Here is a 19,641-nt window from a genome sequence, read left to right as displayed (position 1 = left end):
CGCTCCCTCAGTGCCCTTTCCATTACTTTGCCTACCACCGAAGTAAGACTGCCTGGCCTGTAATTCCCGGGGTTATCCCGATTCCCTTTTTTGTACAGAGACACAACCTTCGCCACTCCCTATTCCCCTGGCACCACCACCATTGCCAGTGAAGACGAAAGGATCATTGCCAACGGTTCTGCAAATTCCTCTCTTGTTTCCCACATAATCCTAGGTGATATCCTGTCAGGCCCGGGGGACTTGTCCATCCTCAAGTTTTTTTTCAAAATACCCAGCACATCTTCCTTCCTAACAAGTACCTCCTCTAACTTACCAGTCCGTGTCATACTCTCCTCTTCAACAATACGGTCCCTCTTATTTGTAAACACTGAAGAAACGTACTCATTCAAGACGTCTCCTATCTCCTCGGACTCAATACACAGTCTCCCACTACTGTCCTTGATCGGACCTACCCTCGTTCTCGTCATTCTCATGTTTTTCACATATGCATAAAGGCCTTGGGGTTATCCTTGATCCTCCACGCCAAAGATTTTTCATGCCCTCTCTTAGCTCGCCTGATCCCTTTCTTCAGCTCCCTCCTGGCTATCCTGTATCCCTCAAACGCTCTGTATGAACGTTGTTTCGTCTACTTATGTAAGCCTCCTTCTTCCGCCTTACTCACTTTGTCACCGTCGCCCTGACCACCTCACACTCAGTCCATCACCATCGCTCTGACCCCCTCACACTCACTCCTTCACTGTCACCCTGACCCCCTCACAATCACTGCATCACCGTCACCCTGACAACCTCACACTCACTCCATTATCATCTGTCTGACCCCTCCACGCTCCCTCCACCACCCTCACACTGACCCCCTCACACTCACGCCATCACTGTCACCCTGATACCCTCACAATCACTCCATCACAATCACCCTGAACCCCTCACAGTCACTCCATCACCGTCACCCTGACCCCTCCCCCCACACTCACTCCATCACCGTCACACTGCAACCCTCTCACTCACGCTATCACAGTCACACTGACTCCTCACACCCACTCCATCGCTGTCACACTGACCCCTCACACTCACTCCATCAATGTCACTCGGACACACTCACACTCACTCCATCACGTCACCCATAACCCCTCAGACTAACTCCATCAATGTCACCCTGACCCCCTCACACTCACCCCATCACAGATATCCGGACACACTCCCACTCGCTACACAACCGACACCTGGACCCCTTCACACTCACTCCATCACCGTCACCCTAACATCCTCACTCTCAGTCCATCACCATCATCTTTACTCTCTCACACTCCCACCATCACCGTCACCCTGACACCATCACACTGAAACCCTGACACTCACGCTATCATTGTCACACTGAACCATTCACACTCACTCCAACACCATCACAGTGATCTCCTCACACTCACTCCATCACCGTCACCCTGACCACCTCACACGCACTCCATCATCGTCACACTGACCCTCTCACACTCAGTGCAAAACTGTCACACTGATCCCCTCACACCCACTCCATCACCATCACCCTGACCACCTCACAATCAATCCGTCGCCGTCACACTGATACCCTCACACTCACTGCATCACCATCACCTTGACACTCTCACACTAACTCATCACTATCACCCAAACACTCATACACTCACTCTATCACCATCACACTGACCCCCTAACATTCACTCAATCACAGACACCCTGACCCACTCACACTCCACCATCACTGTCACCCTGACACCGTCACACTCACGCCATCTCCATTACCGTGACTCTCTCACACTCACTCCATCACAATCAACCGAATCCCGTCACACTTAGTCCATCACTGTCACCCTGACCCCCTCACACTGAAACCTTCACCATCACCCTGATCCCCTCACACTCACTCCTTAACAGTCACCATGATCCCCTCACACGCACTCCATCACTGAGACACTGAAACCCTCTCACTCACGCTATCACATTCTCACTGAACCCCTCAGACTCAGTCCATCACCGTCACAGTGGTCCCCTCGCACTCATTCCATCACCGTCACCCTGACCATCTCACACTCACTCCATCACCGTCACCCAAACCCCCTCACACTCACTCCATCAGTGGCACAACGATCCCCTAACACTCACTCCATCACCGTCACACTGAAACCCTCACACTCACGCTATCACAGTCACACTGAACCCTTCACACTCACTTCATCACCGTCACCCTGACCACCTCACACTCACTCCGTCACCGTCACCCTGACCACTTCACACACACACCATTATCGTCACACTGACCCTCTCGCACTCCCTGCAAAACTGTCACACTGATCCCCTCACACCGACTCCATCACCGTCATCCTGACATGCTCGCACTCACTGCATCACCCTCACCCGAATATGCACACACTCACTCTCTCACCATCACACTGACCCCCAACACTCACTCCATCACAGACATGCTGACCCACTCACACTCACTCAATCACCGTCACTCTGACCCTCTCACACTCACTCCATCACCATCACGCTGACCCCCGAACACTAACTCCATCACAAACATGCTGACCCACTCACACTCACTCCATCACAGTCACCCTGATCCTCTCAGACTCGCTCTATCACGGTCACATTGACCCCCTTACATTCACACCATCACCGTCAACATGACCCCATCACACTTTCTCCATTGCCGTCACCCAAACCCCCTCACACTTGCTCCATCACCATTACACTAAACCCCTCACACTCACTCCATCACCGTCACCCTGACCACATCACACTCATTACATCATCATCACACTGACCCTCTCACACTCAGTGCAATACCGTCACACTGATCCGCTGACACTCATTCCATAACAATCACCCTGACCCCCTCACACTCACCTCTCACCGTCACCCGAAAACCCACTCACTCGATCACCATCACACTGATTCCCTCACACTCACTCCATCACCGTCACCCTGACCCTCTCACAATCGCGCCATCTCCATTACCGTGACTCTCTCACACTCACTCCATCACAATCTCACGAACCCCGTCACCCCCAGTCTATCACTGACAACCTGAACCCCTCACACTTCAAACCTTCACCATCACCCTGATCCCCTCACACTCACTCCGTCACTGTCACACTGAAAGCCTAACACTCATGCTTTCACAGTCACACTGAACCCTTCACAGTCACACCATCACCGTCATAGTGATCCCCTCACTCCCTCACATTCACTCCATCACGGTATCCCAGACTCCTCACACTCACTCCATAAACATCACTCTGATCCCCTCACATTCACTCCACCATGGGGAACCTGACACTCTCACACTCACTGCATCATCGTCACTCTGACCCTCTCACACTCACTCCATCAACGTCACACTGATCCCCTAACACTCACTCCGTCACTGTCACACTGATCCCCTCACACTCACGTCATCACGGTCTCCCAGGCCCCCTCACACTCACTCCATCACCGTCACCCTGACCAACTCACACTCACTCCATTACCGTCGCCCAAATCCCCTCACACTCACTCCAACACCCTGATCCCCTCACACTCACCACATCTCCATCGCACTGATCCCCACGCACTCACTCCAACACCCGCACACTGACCCCATTACACACACTCCATCACGGTCTCCCAGACCCCCTCACACTCACTCTATCACCGCCCTCCTGACCCCCTCACACTCACTCCATCACCGTCACCCTGACACACTCACACTCACTCCATCACCATCGCACTGATCCCCACACACTCACTCCAACACCCTCACACAGACCCCCTTAAACTCACTCCATCACGGTATCCCAGACACCCTCACATTCACTCCATCACCGTCACACTGACCACAGCACACTCACTCCATCACCGTCCCCCTGACACTCTCACACTCAATCCATCACCGTCACTCTGACCCCCTAACACGCACTCCATCACCGTCACACTTATCCCCTAACACTCACACCATCACCGTCACCTTGACATCCTCACTCTGACTCCAACATACTCACACTGACCCCCTCCCTCTCACGCCATCACGGTCTCCCAGACCCCTTCACAATCACTTCATCACCGTCACCCTGACCCCCTCACACTCACTCCATTACCGTAACCCAAATCCCCACAAACTCACTCCATCTCTGTCACACAGATTCCCTTACACTCACTCCAACACCGTCACCCTGACCGCCTCACACTCACTCCATCACCGTAACCCAAATCCCCACACACTCACTCCATCACTGTCACACTAATTCCCTAACACTCACTCCAACACTGACATGATTACCCACTCACACGCGCTCCATTACCGTCATCCTGACACACTCACACTCACTCTATCACCGTCACCCGAACCCCCTCACACTCACTCCATCAGTCACCCTGATTCTCGCAAACTCGCTATATCACCGTCACACTGACCCCCACACATTCACTCCATCACCATCACCCTGACCGTATCACACTTACTCTATTACTGTCACCCTGACCCCCTCATACTCGCTCCATCACCATCACACTGATCCCCTGACACTCACTCCATCACCGTCACCCTGACCCACTCACGCTAACACCATCACCGACACCCTGACCCTCTCACAATCGCACCATCACCATCACACTGATCCACTCGAACTCACTCCATAACCGTCACTGTGACATCCTCACACTCACTCCAACACAGTCACCCTGAACCCCTCACAATCACCCTATCACCATTACCCTGACCTCCTCGCACTCACTCCATCACCATCACGCGAACACCCACATACACAATATATCACCATCACAATGACCCCTAACACTCACTCTCCATCAGAGACACCCACTCACTTCATCACCGTCACACTGATCCCCTAACACTCACTCCATCACCGTTACCTTGAAATCCTCACACTCACTCCAACACACACGCACTGACACTCTCACACTCACGCCATCACGTTCTTCAGACCCCCTCACACTCTTCCATCACCGTCACCCTGACCCCCTCACACTCACTCCATCACCGTCACCCTGAACCCCTCACACTCAGTCTATCACCGTCACACTGACTCTCTCACATTCACTCAATCACGATCACGCTATACCCCTCGCATTCACTCCATTACTGTCACCCTGACCCCCTCACAATCACTGCATCACACTTACCCTGACCAACTCACACTCACTCCATCACCGTCACGCGAACACCCACATACTCTCCATACCTCCATCACACTGACCCCCAACACTCACTCCATCACCGTCCCTCTGACCCTCTCACACTCCATCACCGTCACACTGATCCCCTAACACTCACTCAATCGCCGTCAACTTGACATCCTCACACTCACTCCAACACACTCGCACTGACCCTCTCACGCTCACGCCATCACCTTCTCCCAGACCACCTCACACTCATTCTATCACCGTCACCCTGACCCCCTCACACTCACTCATGACCGTCATCCTGACCACCTCACACTCACTCCATCACCGTCACGCTGACACTCTCACACTCACTCCATCACCGTCACGCTGACCCCCTCACTCTCAATCCATCATCGTCACTCTGACACCGTCACACTCGCGCCATCTCCGTTACTGTGACTCTCTCACACTCATTCCATCACCCGAACCCCGTCAAACTCAGTCCATCAGTGTCACCCTATCACTCTCACACTCAAACCTTCACCGTCACCCTGACCCCTCACACTCCATCCATCAACGTCACCCTGACCCCCGCACACTCACTCCATCACTGTCACACTGATCCCATAACACTCACTATATCACCATCACTTTGAATACCTCACATTCACCCTATCACCGTCACTTGAACCCCCACACACTCACTCGTTCACCATCACACTGATCCCCTAACACTCACTCCATCACACACACACTGACCCACTCACACTCGCTCCACCACTATCACCCGGACCCCTTCACAATCAAACCATCACCGTCACCCTGACACACTCACACTCATTGCATCACCATCAATCTGTAACCGTCACACTCACGCCATCTCCGTTACTGTGACTCTCTCGCACTCACTCCATCACAATCACCCGAACCCCGTCACATTCGGTCCATCACTGTCACACTGAATCCTTTACACTCACTCCGTCATCGTCACCCTGACCACCTCACACTCATTCCCTCACCGTCACCCTGACACTCTCACACCCAGTCCATCACCGTCACACTGACCCCCTCACACTCACTCCATTACCATCAACCTGACCCCCTCACACTCACTCCATCTCCATCGCACTGAACCATTCACACTCACTCCATCACCGTCACACTGATCCCATCACAATCGCTCTAACACCATCACCCTGACACCCTCACTCTCACTCCATCAACGTCACCCTGACCCCTTCACACTCGTGCCATCTCCGTTACCGTGACTCTCTCACACTCACTCCATCACTATCACACGAACCCCGTCACCCTCAGTCCATCACTGTCACCCTGACCCCCCACACTCACTCCTTCACCGACACCGTGACCCCCACACACTCACTCCATCACTGCCAAACTGATCCCCTAACACTCACTCCATCACCGTCACCCTGATACTCTCACACTCACTCCATCACGGTCCCCCAGAACCCCTCACACTCACTCCATCACCGTCACTCTGACTCCCCATACTCACCCCATCACCGTCACCCTGACCCGGTCACACTCACTCCATCACCATCACCCTGTAACTCTCACACTCACTCCATCACCAGTACGCTGAGCTCCTCACACTCGCTCCATCACTGTCACCCTGACCCTCTCACAATCACTCCATCACCATTACACTGACCAACTCACACTCACTCCATCACCATCATGCAAACACCCACATACGCACTCCATCACCATCACACTGACCCCATAACACCTACTCCATCACAGGCACCCTGACCCACTCACTCTCACTCCCTCACTGTCACCCTGACGCCCTCACACTCGCGCCATCTCCGTTACCGTGACTCTCACACTCACTCCAACACAATCACATTGACCCGGTCACACTCACTCCATCACCATCACTCTGACCCCCGAACACTCACGCCATCACCGTCACGCTGACCCCTCACACTCACACCATCACCGCATCCCTGACCCCCGTATTCACTCCATCACCGTCACCCTGACACGCTCACACTCACCCCATCAGCGTCACCCTGACCCCTCACACTCACTCCATCACCGTCACTCTGTAACTCTCACACTCACTCCATCACCGTCACACTGACCCCCTCACACTCACTCCATCACTGTCACCTTGACACTCTCACAATCACTCCATCACCATTACACTGACCAACTCACACTCACTCCATCACCATCATGCGAACACCCACATACTCACTCCATCACCATCACACTGACCCAGTAACACTTACTCCACTACAGACACCCTGACCCACTCACACTCACTCCAACAAACTCACACTGACCATCTCACACTCATGCCATCACGGTCTGCCAGACCACCTCAAACTCAGTCCATCACCGCCACACTGACCCCCTCACACTCACTCCATCACCGTGGCATGGACCACCTCACACTCCCCCTATCACGGTCTCCCAGATCCCCTCACACTCTTCCATCACTGTCACCCTGTCCCCTCACACTCACACCATCACCGTCAACCTGACCCACTCACACTCACTCCATCACCATCACCCTGACCGTCTCACACTCACTCCATCACCGTCACCTTGATCTCCAGAAACTCACTCCATCACCGCTACCCTGACCCACTAATTCTCGCTCTCTCACCGACACCTTGACACCCTCACACACACTCCATCACCGTCACCCTGACCTCCTCACACACACTTCATCACTGTCACCCTGACGCCTCACACTGACTCCATCACCGTCAACCTGACCCTCTCACACTCACTCCATCACCGTCACGCTGACCCACTCACAATCGCTTCATCACCAGCACCCAGACACCCTCACACTCACTCCATCACCGTCACACTGATCCCCTCACACTCACTCCATCACCATCACACTGACACCCTCACACTCACTCCATCACCATCACCCAGACACCTTCACACTCACTCCATCACCGTCACACTGATCCCCTCACACTCACTCCATCGACTTCACTCTGACACCCTCACACTCACTCCATCACCATCACCCAGACACCCTCACACTCACTCCATCGCCAATACACAGACCACCGCACACTCGCTCCATCCCCGTCACCCTGACCTACTCGCACTCACTCCATCACCCTCATTGTGACTCCCTCACCCTCACTCCATCATTTTCTCCCAGAGCACCTCCCAATAATTCCTCACTAGCACACTGACCCCCTCACAATCGCACCATCGCTGTTACCCTGACACCCTCACACTCACTGCATCACCATCATCAAGACCCCCTCACACACACTCTGTCACCATTAGCCTGATCCCCTCACACTCACTCCATCACTCTCACACGGACACCCTCACTCTCACACCATCACAATCACCCTGACCCCTTCACACACACACTGCATCACCGTCACCCTTACCCACTCACACTCACTCCATCACTGTCACCCTGACCCTCTCACAATCACTCCATCACCATTACACTGACCCACTCACTCTCACTCCATCACTGTCACCCTGCCCCCTCACACTCGCGTCATCTCCGTTACCGTGACTCTCACACTGACTCCATCACAATCACACTGACCCGGTCACACTCACTCCATCACCGTCACCCTGACCCACGAACACTCACGCCATCATCGTCACGCTGACCCCCTCACACTCCATCCATTACCGTCTCCCAGACTCCCTCACACTCACTCCATCACCGTATCCCTGACCCCCGTACTCACTCCATCACTGTCACCCTGACATGCTCACACTCACTCCATCAGCGTCACCCTGACCCCCTCACACTCACTCCATCACTGTCATCTTGACACTCTGACACTCACTCCATCACCATCACACTGACCCACTAACATTTACTCCATTACAGACACCCTGACCCACTCACACTCACTCCAACACATTCACACTGACCATCTCAAACTCATGCCATCACGTTCTGCCAGACCACCTCACACTCACTCCATCACCGTGGCACTGACCCCCTCACAGCCCCTCCATCACGGTCTCCCAGATCCACTCACACTCTTCCATCACCGTCACCCTTCCCCCTCGCACTCACACCATCACCGTCAACCTGACCCACTCACACTCACTCCATCACCGTCACCCTGATCTCCACAAACTCACTCCATCACCGCTACCCTGACCCCCTCACACTCTCTCCATCACCATAACCCTGACCCACTAATTCTCGCTCTCTCACCGACACCTTGACACCCTCACACTCACTCCATCGCCTTCACTCTGACACGCTCACACTCACTCCATCACCATCACCCAGACACCCTCACACTCACTCCATCACCAACACACTGACCACTGCACACTCGCTCCATCCCCGTCACCCTGACCTACTCGCGCTCACTCCATCACCCTCATTGTGACTCCCTCACCCTCACTCCATCATTATCTCCCAGAGCACCTCCCAATAATTCCTCACTAGCACACTGACCCCTTCACAATCGCTCCATCACTGTCACCCTGACACCCTCACACTCACTGCATCACCGTCATCCAGACCCCCTCACACATACTCTGTCACCATTAGCCTCACCCCCTCACACTCACTCCATCACTCTCACACTGACACCCTCACTCTCACACCATCACAATCACCCAGACCCCTTCTCACACACACTGCATCACCGTCACCCTTGCCCCCTTACACTCACTCCATCACCATCACACTGACCCCCTCACACTCACTCCATCACCATCATGCGAACACCCACATACTCACTCCATCACCATCACACTGACACAGTAACACTTACTCCACTACAGACACCCTGACCCACTCACACTCACTCCAACAAACTCACACTGACCATCTCACACTCATGCCATCACGTTCTGCCAGACCACCTCAAACTCAGTCCATCACCGCCACACTGACCCCCTCACACTCACTCCATCACCGTGGCATGGACCACCTCACACTCCCCCTATCACGGTCTCCCAGATCCCCTCACACTCTTCCATCACTGTCACCCTGACCCCCTCACACTCACACCATCACCGTCAACCTTACCCACTCACACTCACTCCATCACCATCACCCTGACCGTCTCACACTCACTCCATCACCGTCACCCTGATCTCCAGAAACTCACTCCATCACCGCTACCCTGACCCCCTCACACTCTCTCCATCACCATAACCCTGACCCACTAACTCTCGCTCTCTCAACGACACCTTGACACCCTCACACACACTCCATCACCGGCACTCTGACCCCCTCACACACACTCCATCACCGTCACCCTGAACCCTCACACTGACTCCGTCACCGTCAACCTGACCCTCTCACACTCACTCCATCACCGTCATGCTGACCCCCTCACAATCGCTTCATCACCAGCACCCAGACACCTTCACACTCACTCCATCACCGTCACACTGATCCCCTCACACTCACTGCATCGCCTTCACTCTGACACCCTCACACTCACTCCATCACCATGACCCAGACACCCTCACACTCACTCCATCGTCAATACACAGACCACCGCACACTCGCTCCATCCCCGTCACCCTGAACTACTCGTGCTCACTCCATCACCCTCATTGTGTCTCCCTCACCCTCACTCCACCATTGTCTCTCAGAGCACCTCCCAATAATTCCTCACTAGCACACTGAACCCCTCACAATCGCTCCATCACTGTCACCCTGACACCCTCACACTCACTGCATCACCATCATCCAGACCACCTCACACACACTCTGTCACCATTAGCCTGACCCCTTCACACTCACTCCATCACTCTCACACTGACACTCTCACTCTCACACCATCACAATAACCCTGACTCCTTCACACACACACTGCATCACCGTTACCCTGATCCTCTCACAATCACTCCATCACCATTACACTGACCAACTCACACTCACTCCATCACCATCATGCGAACACCCACAAAAGCACTCCATCACCATCACACAGACCCCCTAACACCTACTCCATCACAGACACCCTGACCCACTCACTCTCACTCCATCACTGTCACCCTGACCCCCTCACACTCGTGTTAGCTCCGTTACCGTGACTCTCACACTATCTCCATCACAATCACACTGAACCGGTGACACTCACTCCATCACCGTCACCCTGATCTCCACAAACTCACTCCATCACCGCTACCCTCACCCCCTCACACTCTCTCCTTCACCATAACCCTGACCCACTAATTCTCGCTCTCTCACCGACACCTTGACACCTTCACACAGACTTCATCACCGTCACCCTTACCCCCTCACAGACACTTCATCACTGTCACCCTGACCCCTCACACTGACTCCGTCACCGTCAACCTGACCCTCTCACACTCACTGCATCACCATCATGCTGACCCCCTCACAATCGCTTCATCACCAGTACCCAGACACCCTCACACTCACTCCATCACTGTCAACCTGATCCCCTCACACTCACTCCATCGTCTTCACCCTGACACGCTCACACTCACTCCATCACAATCACCCAGACACCTTCACACTCACTCCATCACCGTCACACTGATCCCCTCACACTCACTCCATCGCCTTCACTCTGACACCCTCACACTCACTCCATCACCAACACACAGACCACCCCACACTCGCTCCATCCCCATCACCCTGACCTACTCGTGCTCACTCCATCACCCTCATTGTGACTCCCTCACCCTCACTCCATCATTATCTCCCAGAGCACCTCCCAATAATTCCTCACTAGCACACTGACCCCCTCACAATCGCTCCATCACTGTCACCCTGACACCCTCACACTCACTGCATCACCGTCATCCAGACCCCCTCACACACACTCTGTCACCATTAGCCTCACCCCCTCACACTCACTCCATCACTCTCACACTGACATCCTCACTCTCACACCATCACAATCACCCAGTCCCCTTCACACACACACTGCATCGCCGTCACCCTTACCCCCTTACACTCACTCTATCACCGTCACCCTGACTCACTCACACACACTGCATCACTGTCACCCTTACCCCTTCACACTCCCACCATCACCGTCACCCTGACCCACTCACACTCACTCCATCACCGTCACCCTGACCCCCTTACACTCACTCTGTCACCATCAGCCTGACCCCCACACACTCACTCCATCACCCTCATACTGACACCCTCACTCTCACACCATCACCATCACCCTGACACATTCACACACACTCCATCACCATCACCCTGACACTCTCACACACACTGCATCACCGTCACCCTGATCCCATCACGCGCACTCTATCACAGTCACCCTGTCTCCCTCACACTCACTACATAACGGTCTCACTGATCCCCTCACACTCATTCCATCACTGTCACCCTGATCCCCTCACACTCACTACATCACGCTCACCCTGACCCCCTCACACTCACTTCATTACCGACACCCTGACACCCTGACACTCATTCCATCACCAAAGCCCTGACCCCCTCACACTCACTCCATCACCAAAGCCCTGACCACCTCACACTCACTTCATCACCGTCACCCTGACCCACTCACACTCACTCCATCACCATCACCCTGACACCCTCACACACACTCCATCACCGTCAGCCTGAGCCCTTCACACACATTTCATCACCGTCACCCTTACCCCCTCACACTCACTCCATCACCTTCACCCTGACACCCTCACACACACTCCATCAACGTCACACTGACACCCTCACACACACTGCATCACCGTCACACTTACCCACTAACACTCACTCTTTCACCGTCCTCCTGGCTCCCTCACACTCACTCCATCACCGTCACCCTTACAACCTCACACTCACTCCATCACCCTCACTCTGACCTTCTCACACTTACTTTATTACTGTTACCGTGACACCCTCACACTGACTCCATCACTGTTAGGCTGACCCACTCGCATTCACTTCATCACCCTGATCATGACCCTCTCAGACGCACTCTCTCACCGTCCCCCTGACACACTCACACTCACGCCATCACCGTCACCCTGACCCCTCACACTCACTTCATTACCGTTACCCTGACAGCCTCACACTCACTCCATCACTGTCACCCTGACCCCCTCACTCTCACTCTATCACCGGCACCCTGTCCGCCTCACACTCACTCCATCATCGTCACACTGATCCCCTCACTCTAATTCCATCACTGTCACCCTGACCCCCTCAACTCGGTCCATCACCGTCACACTGACACCCTCACACTCACTCTATCTCAGTCACCCTCAACTCCTCACACTCTGTCTTCGTCACCCTGACCCCCCTCACACTCACTCTATCACCGTCACCCTGAACCCCTCACATTCACTCCATCACTGTTATTGATCCCCTCACTCTCACTCTATCACCATCACCCAGCCTCTCACACTCACTCCATCACCGTCACCCAGCCTCTCACACTCACTCCATCACCGTCACACTGACCCCCTTACACTCATTCCATCACCGTCACACTGACCCCCTCACACTCACTCCATCACTGTCACCCTGACCCCCCTCACACTCACTCCATTACCGTCACCCTGTCCCTCTCACAGTCACTCCATCACCGTCACCCTGACACACTCACACTCACTCCATCACCATCTCCTTTACTCCCTCACACTCACTCCATCACCGTCACCCTGAATCCCTCGCACTCACTCCATCACCAACTCCTTGACTCCCTCACACTTATTCCATCACCGTCACGCTGATCCCCAGCCTGACTCTCACTGCCGCACACACTCTGCCCCCAGCCTCACCCTCACCACTGTTCAACACCGCCCACATCCTGACGCTTACTGCCACCAAAGCAGCTCCCTCAGCCTGAATATCAACGCCGTCCACACACTGCCTGCAGCCTCTCTCCCTCTCCTCTCTCACTCTCTCCTTCCACACCCTCGCCCCTCTCTTGCCATCCCTCTCGCCCTCCTCTCTAGCCCTCCCCTCTGTCACCCTCTCCTCTCTCATCCTCCTCTCTCGCCCTCCTCTCACGCCCTCCCGTCTCTCGCCCTCTCCCTCTCTCGCCCTCCCCTCTCTCACCCTCCCCTCTCTTGCCCTCCCCTCTCTCATCCTCCCCTCTCTCATCCTCCCCTCTCTCTCCCTCCCCTCTCTCACCCTCACATCTCTGATGCGTTCCCTTCCCTCCCCTCTATCGCCCTCCTCTCTAGCCCTCCCCACCGCCTCCCCTCCCTCGGCTACTCCCACCATCTCCCCCTCCCCTCCATTACTCCCCTCTCATGCCCTCCCCCTCTCTCGCCCTCCCCTCAAGCTGACCCTCCTCCTCTCTCACCCTCCCCTCCCTCCTTTCACACTCTCACACTCCACCTCTCTCGTCCTCCCCTCTCTCGCCCTCTCCTCTCTCGCCGTCACTCCTCTCTCGCCCTCCCCTTCCTCCCTCTCCTCTCTCGCCCTCTCCCTCCCTCGTACTCTCCCCTCGTCCTTCCACTCTCTCGCCCTCCCCCTCTCTCACCCTCCACTCTTTCGCACTCCTCTCTCTTGCCAGCCCCTCTCTTGCACTCCCCTCTCTCTCTCACCAATCTCTCGCCGTCCTCTATCTTGCTCTCCCTCTCACGCCCTCCCCTCTCTCTCTATCGCCCTCCCCTCTCTCTTGCTCTCCCCTCTATCACCCTCCCCCTCTCTTGCCCTGAGCTCTCTTGCCCTCCTCTCTCCCTCGCTCCCCCTCTCCCTCGTCTCTCTTGCCCTCCCCTCTCTCGCCCACCTCTCTCCCCGCACCACTCTCTCACCTTCCCCTCTCTTGCCTGCTCCACACTTGCTCAACCCTCTCTCTCGCTCTCCCCCCTTTCTCGCGCTCCACTCTCTCGACCTCCTCATCGTTTGCCCTCCCCTCTCTCTCGCTTTCCCCTCTCTCTTGGCTTCCACTCTCTTGGCCTCCCCCCTCTCTCCCCCCTCTCGCCCTACCCTCCATCCCTCCTCTCTCTCGCCCTCCCCTCTCTCGCCATCACCTTCTTCTACCCCACTCTCGTCCTCCCCTTTCTCATCCTCCCCTCTCACCCTGACCCCTCTCATGCACTCCCATACCTCGCTCCCCACTATTGCCCTCCCCTCCCTCTCTCTACTCACTCGCCCTCCTCTTTTGCCCTCCCCTCCCTCCCTCCGCTCACTTGCCTTGTCCCTCCCTCTCGGCCTCGCCTCCCTCCCTCCCCTCTCACGCCCTCCTCTCTCTCTTGCCCTCCCCCTCTCTCACCCTCCCCTCTCTCACCCTCTTCCTCCCTTCGCCCTCCCCTCCCTCCTTCCCCTCTCTCGCCCTCCCCTTCTCTTGCCCTCCCCTACCCCCCTCCCCTCTCTCCCTCCCACCCCTCCCTCCCTCTCACGCCCTCCCCTCTCTTGCCCCCACCCTCTCTCGTCCTCCCCTCTATTGCCCTCACCCTCTCTCACCCTCCCCTCCATGCCTCCCCTCTCTTGCCCTCCCCCTCTCTCGCCCTCCCCTCTCTCACCCTCCCCCTCCGTCTCGCCGTCACCTCCCTCCCTCCCATCTCTCACCCTCATCCCTCTCACGCACTCCCATCCCTCCCTCCCCTCTCTCGCCCTCCCCTCGCTCTCTCTACTCTCTTGGCCGCCTCTCTCTCCCTGTCCCTCCCTCTTGCCCTTGCCTCCCTCCCTCCAGTCTCACACCCTCCCCTCTCTCTTGCCCTCCCCACTCTCTCACCCTCACCTCTCTTTGCCTCTTCCTCCATTTCGCCCTCATCTCCCTCATTCCCCTCTCTCACCATCCCCTCTCTCACACTCGCCCCTCTCTCACCCTCCCCCCTCCTTCCCCTCGCTTTTCCACCCCTCTCTCGCCCTAACATCGTTTGTATTCCCATCTCTCGCCCTCCTCTCTCTTGCCCTCCCCTCTCTCTCGCCCTCCACTCTCTCCCCGTCCCTTCTCTCCCACTCACCCCACTCGCCCTCCTCTCAAACGACCTCCCCACTCTCGCACTTCCATCTCTCTCACCCGCCCCTCTCTCGTACTCCAACTCTCTCACATTCACCCCTCTCACGCCCTCCCCTCTCTGCCTCCCCTCGTTCACCCTCCTCTCTCGCCCTCCCCACCCTCTCCTCTCTGCCTCCCAACCCTCCCTCCCGTCTCATGCCCACCCCTGTCTCGCCCTCCCCTCTATCACCCTCCCCCTCTTTCGCCCTCCCCATGCTGGATCCCCTCTCTCACTCTCCTCTGTCGCCCTCCCCCTGTCCCTCTCATCCCTGCCTCCCCTCTCCTGCCCTCCCCTTCCACACCCTCCTCTCTCTCACCCTCCCCTCTCTCGCTCTCGCACTCCCACTAGCCCACCCCTCCCTCCATCCCCTCTCTCGCCCTCCACTCCCTCCCACTCCTCTATCGCCCTTCTCTGTCGCCCTTATCTCTCGCCCTCCACTCCTTCACTCCCCTCTCTTGCCTTCCACTCTCTGGTCCTCCCCTCTCTCACCCTCCGCGCTCTCACAATCCCCTTTCTCTCGGCCTCCACTCTCTCGCCATCCTCTCTCTTGCACTACTCCCTCTCGTCCTCCCCTCGCTCTCCCTCCCCTCTCTCACAATCCCATCTCTCTCACCCTCCACTCTCTTGTCCTCCACCTCTCACACTCACCCCACCCTCGCCCAACCCTACCTGCCTCCCATCTCTCGCCCTCCTCTCTCGCCCTCCCCTCCCTCCCCTCTCTCCCTCCCATCCTTCCCTCACCTCTCACGCCCTCCCCTCTCTTGCCATCCCCTCTCTCGCCCTCCCTTCTTTCGCCGTCCCACTCTCTCACCCTCTCCTCTCTCACCCTCGCCCCTCCATCCCCCTCTGACCCTACCATCTTTTGCCCTCCCCTCTCTCACCCTCCACTCTTTCACACTCCCCTCTCACGCCCTCCTCTCTCTCTCACCTTCCCCTCTCTCGCCCTTCCGGCTCTCGCACTCACCCTTCTTTCCCACCCCTTGCTCGTTCTCCCCTCTCTCGCACACCGCACTCTCTCGCCCTCCACTCTCTCGCCCTCCACTCTCTCGCAATCCCCTCTCTCACACTCCCCTCTCTCGCCATCCCTTCTCTCTCGCCCTCCCCTCTCTCGTTGTCCCCGCTATCGCACTCACCCTTCTCGCCCTCCCCTCACTCGTTCTCCCCTCTCTCACAGTCCTCTCTCTCTCACCCTCCCCTCTCTCAACTCATGCCTCTTGCCCTGCCCTCTCTCATCCTCCCCTCTCTTGTCGTCCCCTCTCTCATACTCACCCCTCTCTCGCCCACCCCTCCATGCCTCCCCTCTCTCGCTCTCCTCTCTTGCCGTCCACTCCCACCCTTCCCTCTCTCCCTCCTATCCCTCACTCTCCTCACAGCCTCCCCTCCCTCACCCTCCCCTCTCTCGCCATCCGCTCTCTCAGCCTCCCCTCTCTCTCCCCCCGTTCTCTCGCCCTCCCCTCTCTCGCCATCCCCCTGTTTCACACTCCCTTCCCTGCCTCTCCTCTCTCGCCCTCCTCTCTCGCCCACCCCTCCCTCCCCTCTCTTGCTCCCATCTCGCCCTCCCCTCTCACCTACTCCCTTCTCTCGCCCTCCCCCGCTTTCGCCCTCCCCTCCCTCCCTCCCCTCTCTTGCCCTCCCCTCCCTCCCCTCTCTCGCCCTCTCCCTTGCGTTCACCCTTCCCTCCCTCCCTCTTTTCTCTTGCCTCCCTTCCCTCCCCTCTCTCGCGCTCCTCTCTTGCCATCACCTCCCCCTCCCCTCTCACGTCCTCCCCTCTCTCTCTCTCTCCCCCTCTCTCGCCCTCTTCCTCCCTCTCGCCCTCCCCACTCACGTCCTCTCCTCTCTCTCGCCCTCCCTGTCTGTTGCCCTCCCATCCCTCCCTCCCCTCTCACGCCCTCCCCTCTCTCACCCTCCGCATCTCTCGCCCTCCCCTCCCTCCCTCCACTCTCTCCCACCCATTCCTCCCTCCCCTTTCACACCCCATCTCTCGACCTCCCCTCTCTCACCATCTCCTTCCCTCTCGCCCTTCCTTCCCTCCCCTCTCTCGCCGTCCCCTCTTGCCCTCCCCTCTCTCGCCTTCCCCTCTCTCACCCTTACCCGTATCTCGCCCTCCCCTCCCTCCCTTCTCTCGTCCTCCCTTCTCTCGCCCTCTTCCTTCCTCTTGCCCTCCCTTCGTTACCTCCCCTCTTTCGCTCTTCAGTCCCTCCTTCCCGTCTCATGCCGGCCACTCTCTCACCATCCCCTCACTCACCTCCCCCCTCTTTCACCCTCCCTTCCCTGCCTCCCCTCTCTCGCCCTCCTCTCTCGCCTTCCCCTCTGTTCCTCCCATACCTCCCTCCCCTCTCACGCCCTCCCCTCTCACTCTCTCCCCGTCTCACCCTTTCCCCTCTCTCGCCCTCCCCCTCTCTCACCCTCCCCTCTCTCGCCCTCTCACTCTCCCCTCTCTCACACTCCACTGTCTCTCGCCCTCTCCTCTCTCTCGCCCTCCCTTCTCTCGCACTCACCCCTCTCGCGCTCCCCTCCCTCACCCCCCCTTGCACACCCTGCACTCTCTCGCACTCCCGTCTCTCTCGCCCTTCTCGCTCTCGTCCTCCCCTCTCTCACACTCACCCCTCTCTCGCCCACCCCTCCCTGCCTACCCTCTCTCGCCCTCCCCTCTCTCGCCCTCTCCCTCCCTCTCGCCCTCACCTCCCTCCCTCCCCTCTCTCGCCATCCCCTTTCTTTCCCTCCCCTCTCTCTCCCTCTCGTCTCTCACCCCCACCCCTCTCTCGCCCTCCCTTCCCACCCCTCCCTCCCTCCCCTCTCTCGCCCTCTCCGTCCCTCTCGCCCTCCCCTCAGTCGCCCTCTTCCTTCCTCTTGCCCTCCACTCCCTCCCTCCCCACTCATGCCCTCCGCTCTGATGCCCTACCCTCTCTCTTGCCTCCTCCTCTCTCGCCCTCCCCTCTCTCCCCCTCCCCATCTCACCCTCACCTCTCTCGCCCTCACCTTTCTCTCGCCCTCCCCTCCCTCTCTCCCCTCTCTCCCTCCCCTCCCTCCCTCCCTTCTCTCGCTCTCTCCCTCCCTCTCTCCCTCCCATCCCATCCCTCCCCACACTCTCACACCCTCTCGCCCTCACCTCCCTCACCTCTGTCGTCCTCCCTTTTCTCACCTGCACCCCTCTCTCACCCTCCCCACCCTCCTTCCCATCTCTCGCCCTCCTCTCTCTCGCCTTCTCTCCCTCTCTCCCCTCCGTCACCTTCTCCGTTCTCTCTCACTCTCCACCCTCCGTCCCCTCTCTCATCCAACACTGCCCCCTCCCCAACCCCGTTCATCTCCGCCCCCTCCCACAACCCCGACCATCACTGCCCCTACCCCCACCGTCCAACACCTGCCCTTCCCCCTCCCTGCCCAACACCACCTACCCTCCCCAACCCAGTCCAACTTCAACTCCTCCCAAACCCAGTCCATCACTACCCCCTCCCCCCACCACGTCCAACATCGACCCCTCCCCCTCCCTGCCCAACACTGTCTCCTCTCCCCAACTCAGTCCCATTCCAAACCCACCCCAGCCCCACACAACAATGCTCCCCTCCCCCAACCCTATCCAACACTGCCACCTCC

The sequence above is a fragment of the Chiloscyllium punctatum genome, chromosome 29, assembly GCF_047496795.1.
Source record: "Chiloscyllium punctatum isolate Juve2018m chromosome 29, sChiPun1.3, whole genome shotgun sequence".
Classification (NCBI taxonomy): Eukaryota; Metazoa; Chordata; class Chondrichthyes; order Orectolobiformes; family Hemiscylliidae; genus Chiloscyllium; species Chiloscyllium punctatum.
Note: the sequence above shows the minus strand (reverse complement) of the source record.